The sequence below is a fragment of the Pyxicephalus adspersus genome, chromosome 9 (assembly GCF_032062135.1).
Source record: "Pyxicephalus adspersus chromosome 9, UCB_Pads_2.0, whole genome shotgun sequence".
In the NCBI taxonomy this organism is placed as follows: Eukaryota; Metazoa; Chordata; class Amphibia; order Anura; family Pyxicephalidae; genus Pyxicephalus; species Pyxicephalus adspersus.
The window spans coordinates 15098993-15120093 of record NC_092866.1 but is presented as its reverse complement, the minus strand read 5'-3'; positions in this window follow the sequence as shown (position 1 = coordinate 15120093).

Here is a 21101-nt window from a genome sequence, read left to right as displayed (position 1 = left end):
AAGTTTAACCACTATAAGCATATCCCCAATAAAACCCTATAGACAAAGTTGATCCAGAGGAAGGAAAAAAACACATAAAACATGGATCAATTTGCTCCAACACAGGAAAACAAATTCTGTTCTGATCCAATGATGGTCTGCAAAATCAGGGCTGGGCTGTGTCATTTGCCTACATACCTTGAGCTAAAAAATGTTTCTCTTTCCTGTCTTCAAAAGTTGGAAGGTATGAATGCAACCAATCTGAAACTGTCTTTCCCTGATCTGAAAGTGAAATGTGATTGGTGGTTATGGATCATTTCTCCCAATATACCATTGTGGCTTCCTGTCTTGCTTTAATAATCTGGTTTCCCTCTGTTCTTAATGTCAGCAGCTGCATAATGTCATTTAATATCTTCATTTAAAGCGTTTACTTTGATCTTGCCATATGTAGACATAAAACATGTTTACAAACAATAAGAGTTCCATGCATTCAGCTGTTAAGTGCATTCTATTGTTCGCAGCTTTAATGACTGTTTAAATCCAAATCACAAATATTCTCCACTATTGTCCCCTTCCTTTATCTATTCATGTCTGTTCATTAGACGCTCAGTTCATGTTTTTACTGTTTCTCGCTGCTTAGCCTGAAGAGTGCCTGCATTTTATAATATAATTCATAATGTTCCCTTTCATCTAATTCTCCTCTATACTCAGCTTCTATTAATCTATTAACCCTGCCCTGAACCAAGCATTTTCATTGCTATAGGTATATTTAACCTGTAAAAAATTATATTTATGAGTAACCTCTATGCATAGATTTGCTCCATTTATGTTTTTATTATTTTGTGTGCTATATTGTAATATGGAATAATCCAATAGGTAAAATCCAGAAGACACCTTGTGTTTTATGGAAGGTATATTTAAAAAGTTCATAAGCAGAGGCAGGGATGTTGTTTAAATTTGGGTTAAATTAAATGAACTTGAAATGTAACGGAATATAAAAATTTAAAAAAATATTTGGCAGACGGGTTCTTTAATGCAGAAGAGACAGGCTATGTCTCTTCTCCAATAAATTGATTTTTCCTGTTCGCCGTCTCGCAATATATTGTACATTGACCTGTGCACAGTTGGCTGATGGGAATAGATGAACGCTTGTAGTAAAATTATGTCATTGGTCAATAAGGAAAAGCTCAGGATCCCAAACCTAGAAGAGGACCTGGTGAAGATGCTGGCACAAGGAGAGGTAAGTTTAGTTAAAGCAGAACTAAATTCTACATTAGGAAAACATTGTGAGCAGACGGGTTCATTATTGCAGAAGGAACAGAGGATTTTTCTTCTGCAGTAAAAAAAACTTACCTGCCTGTTCACAATCTTTTCTGTAATGTACACACATATGCATATCCTGGAATACTCGAAACTTCCAGAAATGAATGAACTCTTGAACAAGGGGATATATCTTTCTTGGTTGGCCAATCAAGAAGACCGAAGATCAGGAATCTAGAAGAGAAGTGCTTAAAGATGGTGGCACCTGCATCAAAGAGGCAAGAGTAATTAAAAAATTGTAATCAGGCAGGTAAAATTATTTAATTGCAGAAGGGACATCACCTGTACTTGTCAATAAACAACCTGCCAGCTCACAATTTTTACTTGATCAAGTTTAGTTTCACTTTAAATGAGTATGACATCTACAATAAAGAATCTGTCTGATGTCAGTTTTTACACTTTTAAGTTTAGCTTTGTTGTAATATCGAGCTAAGAGTTGTTCTGGCCTGAACAGTGTTGCTATTTGATCAAATTACAGAGACAAACATGGAAACTAAACTTATGCCCTGGTCCACTAATGAGAGCCCGAGGAGGACTAATTGACAACTGTATCACCTGGTACATGCCCCACCTAGACCCAATAAAACCACATTAGCATTTAAGTAGTAATTTCAGTGTGCTGATTTTACATTAATTTGATAGAGCATTAGGATGCCAAAATTGAATTTTTCCACTGCTACTTTGAACAGAATAGGAGCTGAAAAATTCAGATATTTCAATACATCTACAGGTCTCTGTTGCTGAACGAATGATGCTGAGATAAAGAAAACTCTAGGACATCTTAGAACAAAAAGTAATTCATATATCACCTGCTACCCTTTAGGAGATGGTTTGTAGACCATATGTTTTGGCTCCCACCTTCTCCAGAATAGCAAGGGATGCTAACGTGCTGTACATTTGGAGCCCCCACTGCATATTTGCCCAGGGCTTAATTTTTCTTTAACACTACCCCAAGTATTATAGCGAGTAGAAATTGTTTTTTACTGGATGGGACAGAAAGCTGTGAGGACTGGGTAATAGTAGCTGCATAGTTAACTTGCAGACTGGCACTGGTCGGGTATTTCACTACATCTGCAGGTAACGCCCACTGACTGAGTCATGCTAAAATAGTTAGTGCATGATACTTCAAACTTCGTCTATTACTTTGGGGTGTGGGACTTGTGTTTGGACCATGTCAAGTGGAAGTTATCTTACTGCAGGCAGCCATTGGTCTGGTATGACCACATACAGTAAGTTGTCCCAGCATTTTCTGTTAACCCTTACCAAATACACAATTTCTGCATTTATATAAACTAGTCTTTTTTTAAACTGTTTATTGTATTTAGGAAGCATCTGGCATCACAAATGTAATATTTTGCATACTTTTTATGTGTAAAACACCTTTGCAGAGTTCCAAAAACACAGGAATGCCTGCCTAAAATTTTGTTCGAAAAGACCCCTCTAAGGGCATGTTGCCTGATTGTTCAGGAATATTTGTGTCGCTGTCAGAATGTGGTATCAGGGGCTTACTGACAGCTATACCCATGTACTGTTAACACAAGGGTTGGCCCCTTTTTTTTTATACCAAAGCTATTAGTGCTTTCCAGTACCATAAAATGCAAACTGGGTGCCACAACCGGCCATTTAACTAGCAAACCCAAAGAGTTGTCCTCTGCTTTTAGCTTGCTATTCTTCCTAACCAAGAAAATTATTTACCTACTGCCTGCCAATCCTAAAAACAGGTGTTTTGGAGGCTAAACTAACAGCAGTGAAAGCTCATACTAAGAAAAAAATCTTATGAATGTGAATTTGAATTCTTGCAAAAATTATTTAAAATAATTAAGAAAAAACTAGGTGGACAATACCAGTAAATTCTATATTCCCAAATGTTTAAAGTGCAACATATTATTAGCTCTACTTCTGATTTTCTTTCAGCAAGTTTTGTTTGTTAGGTTTGGTTAGAAATTAAGGGATTGTATGAATATATTTGTGCAAACACTGCTGCATGCATCTCCTGTACTTGTTCTTCAAATAATTGTATGTAATCTAGACTATACATTGACTATACATTGCTTGTGCTCATATACATATATGCAGATGTGTTCTGCAGCCTGTAGATGGTACTGTTGAGATATTTTGCAGTAATGTCTTGGCTTCCCCCCCACTTCAAAGCTTGAATATTAAAGATTATAAATCCAAAAGTACAATCACAGCTGTAAAACAAATTTATTTTCGTTAATACAGCAAACTGACTTATAAGTTTGACACGAACAAGAAATATGAGGCAAATAAAGAATTAGTGAAACATATCTAAAGGTGATAAAAGCAATATAACGAAATGTATTTATTTTCTGTATTTCCGGGAGACATGATAAATGCTGTCAATATGCAGAAACAGTGACAATTCATTCATTATCTGACAATTTATTTCTAATCAATACTTCTCTGACAGATTTATTCATAAACACTGCTATTACTGAGTCGGTGTAGCTAAGTTTTATACACCTGGGTCTGTCATTATCGTAAATAGCATAGCTTTCTGATTTTTGGGGAATTGTAAAGTGTAATATTGATCATTTTTTTTATTTATCGTGTTATGCACTTTCTCATACAAATTATCAGGAATATAAGATTACTCAGGATTTTAATAGTAACTATGTAAAAAACTATAAATGAATGTATTAAGCTGCAAGAAATATATATAATATATACAAATGGGCAAGTATAAAACAATACATTTATGTTAAAATTATAATAGAATTTTTTATATTTGACTTCACATTAGCCTTTTGTATGCCCCTGCACAACAGATAGGAAGCAGGAAGGTCAACAGTAGAGAACATGCTGATAGGTGTTAAGTCATGATGAGTCATCAATGTGCTGCTGCTTTATTGTCCAATCAACAGGCACAGGGCGTGTTGTAGTTGTGTTGCCACAGAGGTGCAATCCAAGGATCAATCCATGTACATTGGTGTAGGGAATGTGGTCACCAAAGTTGTAGGGTGTGTTACCTTTGAAGGGACTGGACTGGTTTTGCCCTCCCCCCTCATAATTATCACACTTATGATTTGAAGACATGAGGACATGATCAAATCTGTGCTAGATTGCCAGAAAAAAAACAGAATGCAAGTTAATGGCAACCTCTATAGAGTCATTGATGTTCTCAGTCCTTGTTTACTAATTGTTTTTCTGCATAATTACTTTTACTGTCATATGATTTTGATGGAGACTACAAGTGCTTATTTACCACACATTCCCTAGACAATTGCCTCCATTTGTAAACTTGCCCTGAGAAATGCCATGTACCCATCACTGATGTACATTTAGAAAGAAAGTAATAGAAGCTGTTGATCTTTTTTGCGGGAAGAAAAGTTGTAGGTAGGTGCCCACATTGTTGAGTCTTTTGACATTCTGATGCAACAGCGCTCAGGGCTGCGGCAGCCTCACAGGGTGAGGCTTGGTTGCAGGAAAGGGGGGCTGAGGCATTTGGGGGGCTGCTAGTGGGCCCCCAGTAATTAGAAAGGGGGGGCTGCGGCCTCAGGGGCATAGGCCTCCAGTGCACCTGAGCCCGGAACCATTTGCCAGAGCTCAGCGCCATATTGGGAGCCCCCAGAGGGACCCTCCTAACTTGCAGGCTGGGCAGACTTGGTCCAGGCCGGGCAGAGGTTAGGGAGGAATCCCCTACACTGGCAGAGCTCTGGAGAGAGGGATGCAGCTGCCAGGGAGCGCAGTCCCCTTTCTCCAGCAGATAAGGCCTTGAGAGGCCTGCAGGGCGTACTGCAGGGCTCCGGCAGAAGAGTGGGACAGCCAGCCTGGTCCAGGGCGCGGCCACAGAGGCTCCCAATAAGGCATTGTATTCATTCATCTGGTTACTGTGGGGGGGCAGGGGTGAGAGTGGGAGGGGCTTGATTCAGGTCGGTGGATGATGGTAGTGTGTGGGGGGTTGCAGGAAGTTTTGAAGGGGCTGCGCAAGGTGGTAAGGTCACTGCAACAGGGGAGAGAGAGATGGGAAGGGGGAGGCAGGGCTAAGGAGGTCGGTTTTGATTGTGGGCGACTGGATTTAAGTATACAGAATACAAGGGGTGGCGGTAGTACGCCAACAGGGGGCCAGGAACCTTCGGACAGGGCGACGACAGCATAGGGTAGGCGGTGAGAGGGGAAGTTTATATCTGCTTCGAGGAACCCCTTTGGAGCCCACCTGAAAGAAAATGTTCGCAAGTCCATTTTAAAAGGTGAATATGTTGATATTTTTTCTCTTTTACCTTTGGAGCGCTTTAATGTAGATAAGCCTGTGGGGGAAGGTCGTAGGGAAGACATCGAACAATGCAGATATCGGTTGATTCCTCACACCTTTTTAAGTTGATTGCAGGCATTCAGCATTCTGGCGAGTGTTCTTGGGGAGCATCAGCCAGGGCTGTGCGCAGGTCTATTTTGTTACTTGGATACCGTTAGGGAAGCATACAGGCTTTATGGGGGCACAACGTGGCTGCAGTACAACAAACAATTTCGTCAGTGGGTGGCAGTGCGGCCATCTTTGAGGTGGGACCACAAAGACATTGGTCTTTAAATGTGGATTATGTCAGTGAAGAGGCCTGGTGGCAAGCAATTTTTTCGGGGGGGGTCTATGGGCAAGAAGTGGTTGGATCGCAGTCCGGAAAGAAAAAAGGAGTGTGCTAGTTGTACAACAAGGACACATGTAAATTCAATGGAAGATGCCATTTCTGGCATGAGTTTCCTGGGTGTGGAGGTAGCTTTGGGCTTGCCAGGTGTTTCAAGCATAGCGCAGGTAGGGGTGGGGATGGCAGTGGAAAAAGGAATGACTGGGTGGTGGCTAGGATGCTTGAGGAGGGGTTTACAGAGGGGTTTCAGATTCCTTGTAGTTTGAGTGTGATTCCAGCGGAACCCAGGAATTTAGGATCGAAGTTGCGGTATCCGGCGGTGGTGATGGATACATTTGGAAAAGAAGTGGGTCTGAGTAGGATGAGTGGGCCTTTCCGTGTGCCGCGGATGGGGGATTTGGTGGTTTCTCCTCTGATCAGGGATGTCAGGCTTGATTTTTTAAAGTTAAAGTTGGAATTCCCAGGGTTGGTCATAGTTTACACGGATTTGGTGGCCAGAACTAATTACAGGGAGAAGCGCTTCATAGAAAAGATAAACAAAGCAAGGATTAAGGGTATTAGGAAGGTGGGCAGGTTTGTGGCCCAGAATGGGGGGATTGTTACTTGTCATTGAGAATTGGAAGATGAGATGTGGAGATACCTGTGCAGGGATGGTGTGCACCTCAATGCCATAGGCACATATACCATTTGGTTTCTGGGGTTGCAGGATGGTTGCAGCGAGCTATCCGGGTGTGGAGGGGCACTCAGGCATGAGGTATCCCTCCTGGGCGCTGTGGCGGTTGGGGTTTAGGAGGGTAAGAGTCCTATTGGAACTTTGGAAGGGCAACCCAGTAGTAGGGCGCCCATTTAAAGCTGTTATGGTGGGGCCCCTAAGGTGGTGCTGGGCAGCTAAAATGGTAAATTATAGTTGGTTGAAACAGACTTTACCTTTTCCTAGACCTGCAGCCTGGTGGTTTAAATTGGAGATGTTTTTGGATATAGTACAATTGGGCAAGGTGGTTTAAACTGGGGGTTTGGTTTAGAGTTTTATAATTAAAATTGATTGAAGAAAGTTTTTTATGTTCAAGTATTGTTTGGATTTATATTTTAATGGTATGTTGATTTGGTATGGTAATTTATGGTAATGTATATTTATGTATATTATTTAAATATTGTTTATATTGGTTAAATATTGTGATTCTTATTACGCCATTTTAAGTCCAAGAAGGTGTTAGAGTGTTTTTGGGGGGAATGGCTGGTAAGTTAACGGGGGGGAGTGGGGTAAGACTAATGTGGGGGAAGTGCTTTTAAGGGACAAAGATCCGAACTACCCTAGTCATGTATATTTAAAAACAATGTAAACTCAAGATAAAAATGAAAATGCTGGTTTAAAAGAAGAAGTTTTTCCCACTTGACAGTTATCAGCTGTGTTTTATTGGAACCAACTACAATTAGTGCAATTCTTTCTATTAGCACTTTTGGCAGGTCACAATTAGATAAGAACCAAATTAAAATAGGCTGGCATTATGTGAATGTTCAAACAGTAATTATTCTGTCCAGTGCTGAGGTCTAGGTTTACTATAACTATGGGTTTAATATGAATCTTGCAAGATCACACAAGATCATTTTATAGTCAGGTGGCTCAGGTTAGTACTTTGGCACCGGTTTCCTCCCACATTCCAAAAAAATGCAGTTAGTTTAATTAGCTTCCCCCAAAAAAGTTGACCTTAGACTATGATAAAGACATATGACTATAGTAGGGACATTAGATTGTGAGCCCCTTTGAGGGACAGTTAGTGACATTAATACAGACAACTGTGGAAGCCACTGTAGAAAAAGGCAAACTGCATAGGGACATATTATGATGAATTGGAAGAGTTTAGAGTAAGCTAGCAATTTGGGGCAGTTGACGCATTTGCTCTGTTTTTATTTTTTTGGGTTGTTTAAACCACTTCCACATGCTGTAGTTCCTTTCTCCAATCCTTACGTCACTCCATAACTCAACAGTGACTTAGAAGAGCAACATGCTTTCAAGACTTCTGTAAGTGTTGAATGCCAAAAAGACTGTCAGGGACTGGAACCCGGAAACAGAATGGAGGTAAGAAACACAGGCTATCAGAGAAATGAGTATATTACCGGTAACTCTTTTTTTAACATGGCAGGTTCACTTTAAATCGTATGAATAAGGGATTCTTCTGATACCATTGTATCTAGGTTTTTATATTTATTTATTTACTTGTTTCTATATTTTTAACGAAAAACAGAAACTTCAGCAGCAAGTCTTTTTTTATGTCTACAACAAACATTAAAATTCTGTTTTTATTCCTTTGCATTTTCTGTTACGTTTTAAAAAATGCACCATGCAGCTGTTTTGATCATGCAGCCCTTTTCCTCCTCTTTTTTCCTTTTGTTTCTATCTATAATTTTAGACTGTAGTCAATGAAAAGCAGAAGCCGGTTTACTTTCTGTCTTTGATTCATGTATGTGCATGCTGTGTTTTTAAGTGTATATATGGTTAGTATGTACACCTCACTTAAAACAAATAACGTAGATTGTTTTATAAGATCTCTGAAGTGCCACAGGATTCCTGCTGCTGTATTCATTACCATTTTATTACCATGTTCATGTATAGAAGATTTAGAAACACTACATGTAATAAAGGCTTTTGACCACCATTAAAATGACTTTAAGACATTCACTTTGGCAAAAGCCAAAGAGCTCGGAACAAGTGTATTATGACACTGTAACTAGTTTTGTCATTTTCAGCTCATAAAAATGACTTTTATTTTAACTTCAATGATGATATGAGTCATATGCCTGACCATGTTAATTGAGCCCTAATGTCAGTGTTCATTATCAGTAAGTGGAACATGATATGACAAAGTCAAGACTTCACTTTTTTATTGAACTGTACATGCTGGTGACAAAATTGTGACACCAATTATTTTGAGATTTCTGAAACAGAAAGGTAAATGCCAACGACTTCAAGCTGGTGTTGAAAGCTATGTATAGGTATGATACTAATAATATCTAAAATTCATGTATCTATTCTGCATATTTATCTATCTAATCATATATATTTTACAAAAACATAATAACCAACGTACAATATTTTGAATCATGTAACTAATCATAAATTGTGAATCATGTAAGTTATGACTAAATATATGCCCACATAATAATTCCCAATGTAATTGTAAGGTTCTGGTCCAGCACCATGGCTCGCCAGACACCAGTCCTCCAATCTGACATCACACTCTTGCCTGTTTATAGCAAGCTCTCGCTCAGCTTTGGGAGGCTAAATGGGCCGTCCCAGCACACGGTTGCTCCCAGGACTTTTTTGCGGAAAGGACAGTGTCTGGACAAGAAAAGACAAAGGGCCAGGAGCCCACAGATAATGCAGTACAAAGGATTCCAGCAGAGGCGAGTCCAGAATACAAAGCCTGAATTGATACACAGGTAATCAGTCCACCAGACAGGGTATCCAAGGCTATAGACAAAACACAGCTTGGGTCACAGGCACAAAGTCAGTCCAGACTGCAGTGCCAGTAACAATAAATTTTATGAATGAACACAGAAGCAGGTCAAACCAGCTTAACGCAGCAACAGGCAACTGGTGACTATGAGCAGGAAGGCCATAGGAGGCAATAGTAGGACAGGATGAAGTCAGGAACTAATCTGCTCTTAAAATCTTGTTTAGCTGGTCAAAGCCTCAGAGTATGTGCTAGGGATGCCGGAAAGGAACATCACAGGCTGCACTGCTAAAGGGAAGCAGGAGATGCTGGTATTTCCTTGTTCTCCTTGCTGCTTCAAGTAGCACTGCTAGACAATGAACAGCATCTCAATAAGCATCTCCTAACTAATAATATGTATGAAAAAAATCTGCAATATCTTCCCCATTTTTACTTTCCTCATCAAGTGCTCCACATTTCACACCAATATCATGTACCTCCAATTATACAGACACTTACCATTTGTTATACCTACTCATTTCTGAAAGGTAATCCTGCTAAAAGGTTATTTCCTATGACAATTGCATTGCCCTCAGTATGCAGAATTCCTTTTTTAGTCCCTTCCTATTACAAAAAGGTGGTAAGAATTGGATACTTTCCTATAGGTATTCCTATTATTAAGCTTGTTATAGAATCAGATTTTGTTGCTCAAAAGACCACAAAATCATAAAACTCACATATGGAAAGTGCCTTAAGCACTAGGGATGAGCGAGCGAGTCTTTAAAAATCCGGTCTAGTGGCGAATTCGGACGTTTTCACTTACCGAAATTGTAAGCGAGAATGACTGATGTCAATTCGCCGATACAGCTTGAATTAAAAAAAAAGCCAGTCAGGGAGCACTAGAGGTTTTGACTGGGGATACTTGTTATAATTTCCTCGATCTTCAGATGGTTTTGCGAAATCGGTTTGCCGAAATTTCAGGGAACCATCGGAAGTTCAAGGAAATTTTCGCATCCCTATTAGACACTATGAACCTTTTGTGATCCCAGCACACACATCCATATTGTTGACTTCAATGTCTATCTATCTATCTACCTATCTATCTATCTATCTATCTATCTATCTATCTATCTATCCATCTATCTATCATCTCTCTAACTTAATAGCTATCAAATAAATCATCTCTGCAACTTATACCTTCCAACACTTTTATCTATACATACCTAGTCATGGTAGCAGCAGAAATATTAGCTTCATATAGACCCATGTTCCTGAAAGATCCCTTAAGACAGAAAAGCATCAAGACAGAAATGAACCTAAGGGAATCTTTGATCTGTATAATTGATGAAATTTTACAGAGTGATATCTTCACATACACGTTTAAGAAGAAGTGCCTGCATAGTTTGAGTGGACTACATAGAGAAGATTCATAAAGCAGGAACTAATATGTGGTCACACGTCAAGAAGGATGAGGAAGGATATAGGACCATTAAACTGTGTCTAAACAACCACAAATAATGTAACATTGTAGTCTTTAAATGTGATTTACCATCATTATCTTACCAGACTCAAACCTCCCACAAAAAAAAGTTCCTATGGGGTCATCAACTTACATCTTCCTGACATTTAAAACTTCAACTTTCAATTGAGTTCATAGTATATTGAAAATGTAAGAATTTGTGTTTGGTCTGCTGGCCGAGTTTGATCAACGATTGGTTGCTGCGATTTTGGGCCTAATCCAGCAAATCTGGAATGGCACTTGTCAAGGAATGAAAGCGTTTGATAACTAAGCACCAAAGTTCTCTTGCAATATTCTATACTTTTCTGTCTTGGAGAGCTTTTATAAATCAGACCCTTTGATGTAAACAGAGATGGAAGTATCCCCCTCCCTCACCATGCAGTTATTAGGGCAAGGTATGAGTATCACAATTCTAGGTAATTTAATAGGCAGCAGAAAGTATATTTTCGTGCTGTGCAAAAGTTCAGCTGCAATTCCTCCATGTGGTTATTCCGCTGAAACACATATAAATAAATTCACACCTATGCATTTTTCTCCTGATAATTTTTACATTTGAATTAATGGAAATGCTTTAAAACACATCTCAACAAGCATTATTGTTCATTGTTGCTGGTTTTCAATGCAATATCATGAGTCAATTAGGATGATTTGACTGGTATTTTTAACCACGTTTTTCCCGATCACTAAATCAAAGATCCCCTGCCGTTCATATTAGCCATTGCCCGCTAGCCCTTATCAAAAAAATGTTCACCTGGCCAAGTAATAACAATGTATTCTACTGTTCTTGCAGAAATTCTGAAAAAATATATAAAAACTTGACACTTTGCACATTTTTAAAGCACCACAGTGTGCCTTAGCTGAATTACATTATGTAATATACAGTATTTAAAAATTAGGTATATGTAATATGTAACACAGGTTGCAGGGATCATTAAGCAGTATTGTTGTATGTAAAAAAGAGTTCAGGGGTCAGTAGTATGTAATGTTGAATGCAGAGGTCAAAAATGGATAATGCAGGCTGCAGAAGTCAGGAGTAACAGAGAAGTCATTAATGTACAACACTGTTGTAAATGAATTAATGCAGAATGTAAAGTAGGGGGCCAAGGTAGTAGTAAGAATTGTAGAGTGCAGAGGTCAGGACTAAGTAACTGAGATCTGAAAAAATTATTCATTAATTCAGAATTTAGGAATAGGTAATTCAAAAAGAAGAGGTCGGGAGTTTGCAACCTGGGGGGTTAAGGTCCAAAATAAACAAAATTGAGTGCAGGGGCCAGGAGTAAATACCTTGGAGCGTATAGGTCAGGAATAAGTAACATAAAGTACAGAGGGCTCAACTACACAGTAACACATTGCATAGAGGTCCGGAGTAAACAATGCAGAGAGCACTGGCAAGTGTAATTATTGCAAGGCTTAAAGGTCTGTAATAAGAACTACCACAAGGAGCAATCTGCAATGTCCTTGCTTGGGTTCTGGTGAGAATAGAAAACAATTTCCATAGTTAGTATTGCTACTATAGGCTAATGTACTTCCTAACCGTAGGGCCTCGGCCCCTTGTTAGCTAGCATGGCTCCAATGCTTCTTCCCCAGCTTCCCCACGCTTCTTCTTTGTGCCCAGCTTGCTTACATCTTCAACTCCATACATCTTTCCCTGTCTCTGTGTTGACATGGCTCCTATGCTCTATAGTGAAGCATACACCTGAATTCATGGCTCATCCTCCCCGTTCCCTACTCTGTTATTTTCCTTCTCTGTACTGAGGGTAGGGCCACAGTAGTTGTTGAAAAACATCTCAGTACAATAGGGTTTGATGATCTATTAGTACTAAACATAGTCATTCAATAGGTTTCAAAGAACTAGGCTGCTTCTTTAGGAATGGTATTTGTTGGGAGGTAATTTTCAAGAAAGTTGCTTGGGTACACTTTACCCTGAATGGCAGAACACAGAGACTATAGATAGCACCAAGTGACAGCAGCAGGGCTCTAAAAAAAGATGCAAAGAAAGATGGAGAAGGTAAGTTCCTGCAGAAGAATGAACCAAGAGGCAGAATGATGTGGGAAGTTCTCAAATTTTCACTCTTTCTTACGTAAAATGTTTACTGTATCAAGTTTATTCATTCCCAAGTATCATGATTGCTGTTTTATTACTAAATTAACCAAAATCTCTGTTCCCTGACATTCTTTATTTTTTATTAGCCTATATTAGCAACAGAGTAATTGCACTGATCTCTAGGATACTGGAGGTTATAAAACAGAGTAATGTTATTAACCAATCAATATGTAATTAATTTTTATACAAAGATTTTCTAGTATAATAGAAGTAAGATTAAAATAAAATATCAAAATAATTTCACTGCAAACAAAGCCGTTCCTTTTCTTTTCAGATGTCTTGTTCACAGTTGAAAACTCATAAAAGTTTTCAATCCCAGCAAAGCAAGATGAATCTTGACCTTTGTAGGACAGCGAAAATGAACTCCATGCTAATTGCACTCCAAACAATCTTTCTTTTTATTCTCTATGATTTACTTTAAGTAAAAAGAAAATGGAATGTTTCATCTCACTGCATCTTGTGGCTGTATAAACAAAATTTACATCAACTCCCGTCCGAAGATATGTATGACCAGCAAATAGGACTCTTCTAAATTCATGATCGCGCTTCGGCCTTTTGACTGGCAATCTGCTTTACGATCATTTAACGTCAGTTTCGAGCTCATGCATATGTTGAATTTTTCACATCTATTTTCAGGATATTAAGTATAAACATTTTTTCCCTAAAATATTACTGTGACTGCAAAATTTTTATTTAAATCTGTAGTACAAAATAATAAAAGAGATTTTATTTTGGGGCAGCTGTTAGGACTGATCTATGTAAATGGGCACCTGTAATTATGTGCATATAATAGTAAATCTTTTCAGTTGTGGTAGATTGCATGGTTGGATGCCAACACATATTTTATAGTCTATATGACAAATAAAGGTCATCTATCCAAGGTCATTCAGTTGGTCTGACAAGAGTAAACAAAACATTACTATGATTTGCGAGTGAATATCAATGCCTGCAGAGCCAGTGTAGCTAAATGTCAAATAGTTTAGGTAAAAGAGCTACTGACACTTACACTGTTCCTAAATATTCATAAAAGGTGCTCCTACCAATATAGGTACTTGATGTGCATTGTTGGGGCTATGTTTGCCAAAATAGCAATTGTAGGCCAATTCCTGATATATATCAGTATTTTTAAATGTCAAAGAGTTATATTTGACATTTAAAAATACTGTGCCCCCCAGCACACTTTTACATGTCAGGTACGCGAGGCCAGGGGACACGGATGCCAGGCATAGTTAGGGTATGCAGATGCCGGGCGGGCATCACCGGATGATGACGCGGGCTCATGTGGATCAGGTAAGCCCTTTACAATTCCTCCCCGAGTGTGGCTCAGGGTTACCGCTTTTAGTACCGAAATTAACCCCCAGTCAAACTTGGGAATACCACTAGGGAGGTTAATGGGATGGTGGATTGGTAATAAAAGTTATAACATTTACATTGTTCTAAGGTTGACTATAGTTTGGCTCTCCGGGGAACATCTTTTGAGGAAGGGTTTTTTATGGAAACCATCAAGGACTCTGCAAATATGCCCCAGGGGGCCAGGGGACACGGATGCCAGGCATAGTTAGGGTATGCAGATGCCGGGCCGGCATCACCTGACGATGCCGCGGGCTCGTGTGGACCAGGTAAGCCCTTTACAATTCCACCCCAAGTGTGGCTCGGGGTTACCGCTTTTAGTACCACAATTAACCCCCAGCCAAACTCGGGAATACCACTAGGGAGGTTAATGGGATGGTGGATTGTTAATAAAAGTTTTAACATTTACATTGTTCTAAGGTTGACTATAGTTTGGCTCTCCGGGGAACATCTTTTGAAGAGGTTATTTTATGGAAACCATCAAGGACCCTGCAAATATGCCCCAGGGGGACAGGTGACACGGATGCCAGGCATAGTTAGGGTATGCAGATGCCGGGCCGGCATCACCGGATGATGCCGCGGGCTCGTGTGGACCAGGTAAGCCCTTTACAATTCCACCCCGAGTGTGGCTTGGGGTTACCGCTTTTAGTACCAAAATTAACCCCCAGCCAAACTCGGGAATACCACAAGGGAGGTTATTGGGATGGTGGATTGTTAATAAAAGTTATAACATTTACATTTTTCTAAGGTTGACTATAGTTTGGCTCTCCGGGGAACATCTTTTGAAGAGGTTATTTTATGGAAACCATCAAGGACTCTGCAAATATGCTCCAACTAAGGGATATAAAAATTTAAAATTAAAGTAAAGTTATATATTCCAAAACCTCTCAGACCTTCACAGGTTTCCAGTGCCACCTGTCCTGTTCTGTTAAATGTTCTACCATAATGGAGACACCTATCAACCAGTACAAACCACTTTTTAAAGACAGGGGACATAAGCTTGTAACCAGGACATATTTATCTCATTGTCTTTTCCTGAAAATGCATATTTGACAAAGCGCATTGAAGGATTTTTGAGACAGTCATGCATGTCCTATATAACCAATTGTGTTGCTATATGTATTTTTTATTTTATCAATAAATTATGCTTTTATGAATATATTGGTTGATACTGATTGAGGAAAAAAAAGTACTTTATTCAATAAGTTCTGTATCTCCAATGTTGGTTCTAGCACCAACCTGTCACAGGTCCCAATTTATTTGTAACAATTCCTGATACTGGGCGTTGGGGGGTGGTTACTAAAACTCACAACATTTACTAACTGTAATCATTGTTAGAAGACTGGCTGTAGCTAAAGAAACATGATAGCATCTCTCATTTCTCTTTGTTATTTGTCTGTCAAGTAAAAAGCTTAAAGCGAAGAGAGACCATATATTAAAAAGCACTGACAGGCAAGGATTGTTATTATAAACTATTATTTATTGTACAGATATATTATGCAGCAATGTACAATAAATAGGGGTTGCATATGACAAACCTACATAATAGGCAAGTATAAAGAATAACACAGAAGAGAGAGAGGACCCTGCCCAATAGAGCTTACTATCCACGTGGTGGGGAATGGTAGTCTACAAAACGAGAGGAATATGGGATAGTGGCTAATTAATGATGGGTTAAGGGATAGTAGGCAAATTTAAAGGGGGGGTTTTAGGGCTTGTTGAAATGTATGGAAAATAGGAGATAACTTAATATGATGAGGAAGGGGGTTCCAGAGAGTGGGGGAACTCTAGAGAAGTCTTGGTATCCTGATGTAAACTTTAAAGTCTCTTTGTATGGGTATGTTAATGCCTTTTCCTCTAAAAACGTATTTGTACAACTCAGAGTACATTCCCTGCAGTATTCAGTGCCTGGACGAAGTAGCTCCCATTTGCATGAATAAAAGTTAGAACAATTAGATGAAGAGGCCAAAAACTGCAAATCTAAAAAAAGACTGAAAGAAGGACATATTGGTGAAGGATGAGAGCACCAGAGATGTCAAAACAGCATTACTTTTATCTGGTAGGCAGATAACGTGAAATATTAACAAAAGGACATATCAGGCCTTATGGAGACTCAAAAACATAGAAAAAATTCTCATCTTCAAAATTCATAATGGTGACCAAGTATTTGATTATTCTTCTGTACCTAATTGGTAACCCTAATGCCAAAATAAAACCTAAACCTAGCTCTTAACCTTACTCTAACATCCAAACCAAATTATGCAGCTAAGCTAACCTTAATTTATATATGTTTAAATGGTTTCAAGGAACAAGGGAAACCAATCATTGATTTACTAAGACATTTTATTTATTCCTATGGAAGAACTGTATTATAATAATAGCTTTTATATGGCGGGCCGCATGGCTATGAACAGGGTCATAGTCAAGTAGAAATTGTTTGAATTGAAAGAAGATAACAAATTTACATGGCAAGCTGCACAAAGTGAGACTGGGAACTTAAGTAGCAGTCAAGTTCATAAACATTCAGCTTGTCCATTAATGTAAACATTTCAAACTTATCCTTAGCTTGTTCCATGCAACAGTTATCCTAAATCAAACTCTTAAAAGAATTTCGACCACTAATTGTTGTTATTGTTATACTAAGTTTCTGGATTTGCACATCTGCATGTGTGCTTTATGATAGGTTACCATTCCTCATTTGTCCTTTATATCATGCAAAATGCAACCCGTTGGGCTGGAACACAAAGATTTTTGGTTACATATAACTATTGGTTAAAGTAATTTTTCTTATTGTCTGCTCATTAAAAAGTAGCCTACTTAAAAAATTAGAAGATAACTTAATATACCTGAAAATCATTGGAATGAAGATGATGTGCAAACCCAAAATCTGACAATGGCACAAATGGAAACAATTTTATACTGCCTTATTCTGACAGATCCATGACAAGGGAGGAATCTCAGTGATATCATCTGTTAACTCAACATTTTTCATTTATATGTGTACACATGTAAGAGATACACACGGATTTGCTCTAAACAGTTCACATTTTGTCATAGAAAGGGTTACTTTCCCCTCTGAAACGGTAGCATTATAAGGCTGTTTTTAGCCATAAATTATTCTTAGCAGAGTTCTTTAAAACTGAATAAAGGCAATTACAGACATTTATGTTATCTATTAACACAATATTCCTAATTCTTCTAAAGTTTAAACTATTTTTATGAAACTCATTGATTATATTATTCTAATGCAGAAATACATGTAAATGCCATCTCCACTGCTTTTCCATTCCACAGCACTTAGAGCATTTTAAAGCTGAAATTAGCAATGCAAATAATTTAGAAGGGCTTTTAACTTTTTCAAGATTTATGGTATTTAATTTTTCCAAATGTGATATAGTGCAACCATATTAGTCAAGAATAAGTTTACAACTAAAAAAGTAGGCATAAAGCAAATTTAACTTTGTTTTGCAATCTTTAGGGTTTAGGATAATCGTTAAAGGTATAATACACTTCCACTAAACTGAGATCCACTCATGGTGGCCTTTTTCCCTCACGACTTCTCCAACTACGTAGGGGAAAAATGGGCCTGTATAGAAAAAGATTTGATCATTCTTACCTTACTTGGCCTGCATCCTTCCTATTGGGTAAGTCTTTGTCAAGGAAAATATAAGCCTACATTTTTCATTTGCAGGTACATTTTCACCTACATATAGTATGTGATTGTGTAGGGGGTCAGCTAGCGAAGGGATTAAAGGAAGCACATTCTAGAGATATGAAATAGCAGGTCAATATAGGATACAGTAAAAGAGCCAGAGGTACTTAAGTAAAAGACAACCTGTATGACCGCTATTGACCTGAAGATTATTAAAGGGATTAATATTATTATTATGAATAAGTATTTAGGTAATTAATTATGGGACGTTTTCTATGTTCTAATACACACAGATCCCTGAGTTCATGCACGTGTGCTTTTCATTAAATCTAAAATTTAATCTTATAATAGCATTGATTGAGCTCCTGTTGTGCAAATATAAATGTACCTTAAATGGAGAAGGTCAGTCTGGCATGGTGGGTTTTTTCTAATAATTTGCAAGCAAACCTTCCTATATAAAAGCCACTTATGATGTTGAGTTTCCATGATTAAAAGAAATGAAATCCAATGAATGAAAAGGGTGTGGGCTGTTGACAGTTAGATTGTGGATGAAGGAGCTTGATGGTGCTGGAAGTCCTGCAAGGTGGGTAACGACGGTGGGCTTTATTTCACTTGCTGCAACATCTAATGCACACTTTAAAAAGGCCATGTTGGTCACATCCCTGGCTTCCTAAAAACAAAGACTTTCTAACATACAAAAAACTTGCCTAAAAATTCAAAGGTTGATGGCTGGCCTAACCCCCCTCCACGCTACAACTCCTGATTATTGGATATTGAGGACTTCTAAAAAATACTAAAAAAATACTATAAAAATACTAAAAAATACTAAAAAGATGAAATATTTTTTTTGTCAAGTAAAAATGATTGGTCCATACAAGTAAATCTAAAGCCAAAACATTCATTTGGGACCATTTGCAGAGGATAATTAAAGTTTTAGATCAACTGTTTAAAACACTATTTTGGTCTTTTGACCCAATGAAGTGGGTATTCAGTACTGATGGGCCAATGAACTTAGTTTAGGTCCTTTGAGATCAATTATTTTAAAGAATGTTAGACTAATTGAACAAAGCAAATCCAGCACATTTTTTTATTCAAGTTTTTAACCTATTGAAGCATTTACCTAAATCTTTATCTAACCTTGTCAGTATTAACTGACTTGGTAATATTAAAGTCTACAATGGGCTGTATTCCCATTGGCTGGTGGTTGTCAGAGGTTGAACATGTCATTGGATGGGAAATATTATCCCTCCAACTGTTTTGAAGTTTAATAGGGCCATATTATGCAACAATGGAACTGGAAATTCCAAAAGTGGAAAATGAAAATGAAGGAAGTTCGATCAAGCTCTAATTCTGCAGACACTGCAAGGGACATTTTTTTCATTTGTAAATATACTTTTTTAAAGCCCCATTATAAATTGAGAAATAAAAGAAAAAAAGGCAAAAAAAAGACAAAAACCCATCTACTCACTGATCCAGTGTCGGCCTGGTTCTAATTAGTGTCATTCAACCCATAATGATCCCAGGGAGTAAAAGCCCAGTTCTTGCTCTGAGATCACAGGAAATTGCTGCAAAGTGACAACACATCATTACGTGGCACCTTTCTTTACAGCACTGAGGATCTTTGAAGGACTTTTATCAGAAGGTAAATTAAAAAAGTATGTTTTTTAATTTTTTTAAATTTGGTGTAAGGGGCTCCATGAGTAAATGATAAAATAGGGGTTGCAGTGGGGCTGGAGTTTTGCCTATTTGTACTATTTTCAGCCACTTTCCTCAAGCTTTCAATTGCAAAATCATCGCAACTTACCTTCAACTGTTTATATCTATATACGGTACATGTATGGCGATTTTGTATATAAATTCTATAAAACCTTTCTAAACCTATTTTTACATTATTCACTCTTAATTACATACAGAAATAAAAACAGAGGCAAATAGATGTTCAGAAACCTTGCTGACTCTCACATTTGTTTTCATATTTGAAATGTACGTACATTTTTTTCCTAGTCCTTCTGTGGAGGATTTATAATGTCCCTCCCACAATCTGCTGCTGGTTTGGGTTTCCAATGTGCAATTCCTTTCCAGGTTCACCCTTAACAAGCCAGAAAACAAGAGAACAAAGATGAGACCCAGAAGGTTGAAACAGATGCCACTGAGTGGGCTGTCTGTCTTTATTCCTCTGATCCAGGCTGTGCTTCACATGTAGAATTTTAAATTGAGTGTAATTTCCTTGGATGACTGAAGAATTAGGAAAAAAACTTCAGCAACTTAAAGTAAACCTATCACTAATAATGTTTCTCCAATTTGGTTCATGGCAAAAATTCAGATTTGGAGTATTGAATCCAAGCCAAAGTTTAACAAGCCAACTGTTTGGTTTGCAAAGTGAATAACAACCATGAGCCAAAGCCACTGCCCACTGTGTACAATACCAATGGGCTCGCATTGCTTTTTTGGGGTTTTAGTGGAACCAGATACTCATATTTATTATATATTAAATATTTGCATAAAGAAATCCTTGACATATTAAAGCATACACTAACAGAGTATGCACAGAAAACCTTTTTTTAGTTTTGGATAGAATAGAAGGATTAGAAGTCCTGTCAGGGACCAAAGTGTAAGTGGAAATATTCCAATAAGTAAACTTATTAAAGTCACAATTGTCTAAGAGCATTTCCTTATTTTTGGGGGAAATTTCCTTTAACTTCCCAATGCACAAGCAATTAAAGGATATTTAACAAGGGATTTCTCAATAGGTTACCAAAAGCCAAATGCATTTTGTGAGTGTACAATTTGCCAGGGAACTGAGTAGGACAGAGTGTCATGTTAACCTAATCTGGATGGTTCAGGACTTCAGGGGCAATGAGCATTTGGTGACAGGCTGTGCCAGGTAATAACACCAAAACATTTGTGCACTGAGTCCCACTTTTAGTAAAATCCTATGCAAACAAATTAAGGTAATATCAACTCTATCAAAAATATTGCACGAATGGATTCACCACACATAAGGTGCAGCAAAGCTTAGATCATTCAAAGCTTACTTATATGATTTGTCAGAGCAAAGGAGGAGTGTGATATACAATCCTCCCAGCAAACATCTCCAGCAGAAACCCCTATACCAAAAATAACCCTCCAACCAGGAACCCTCCCAACA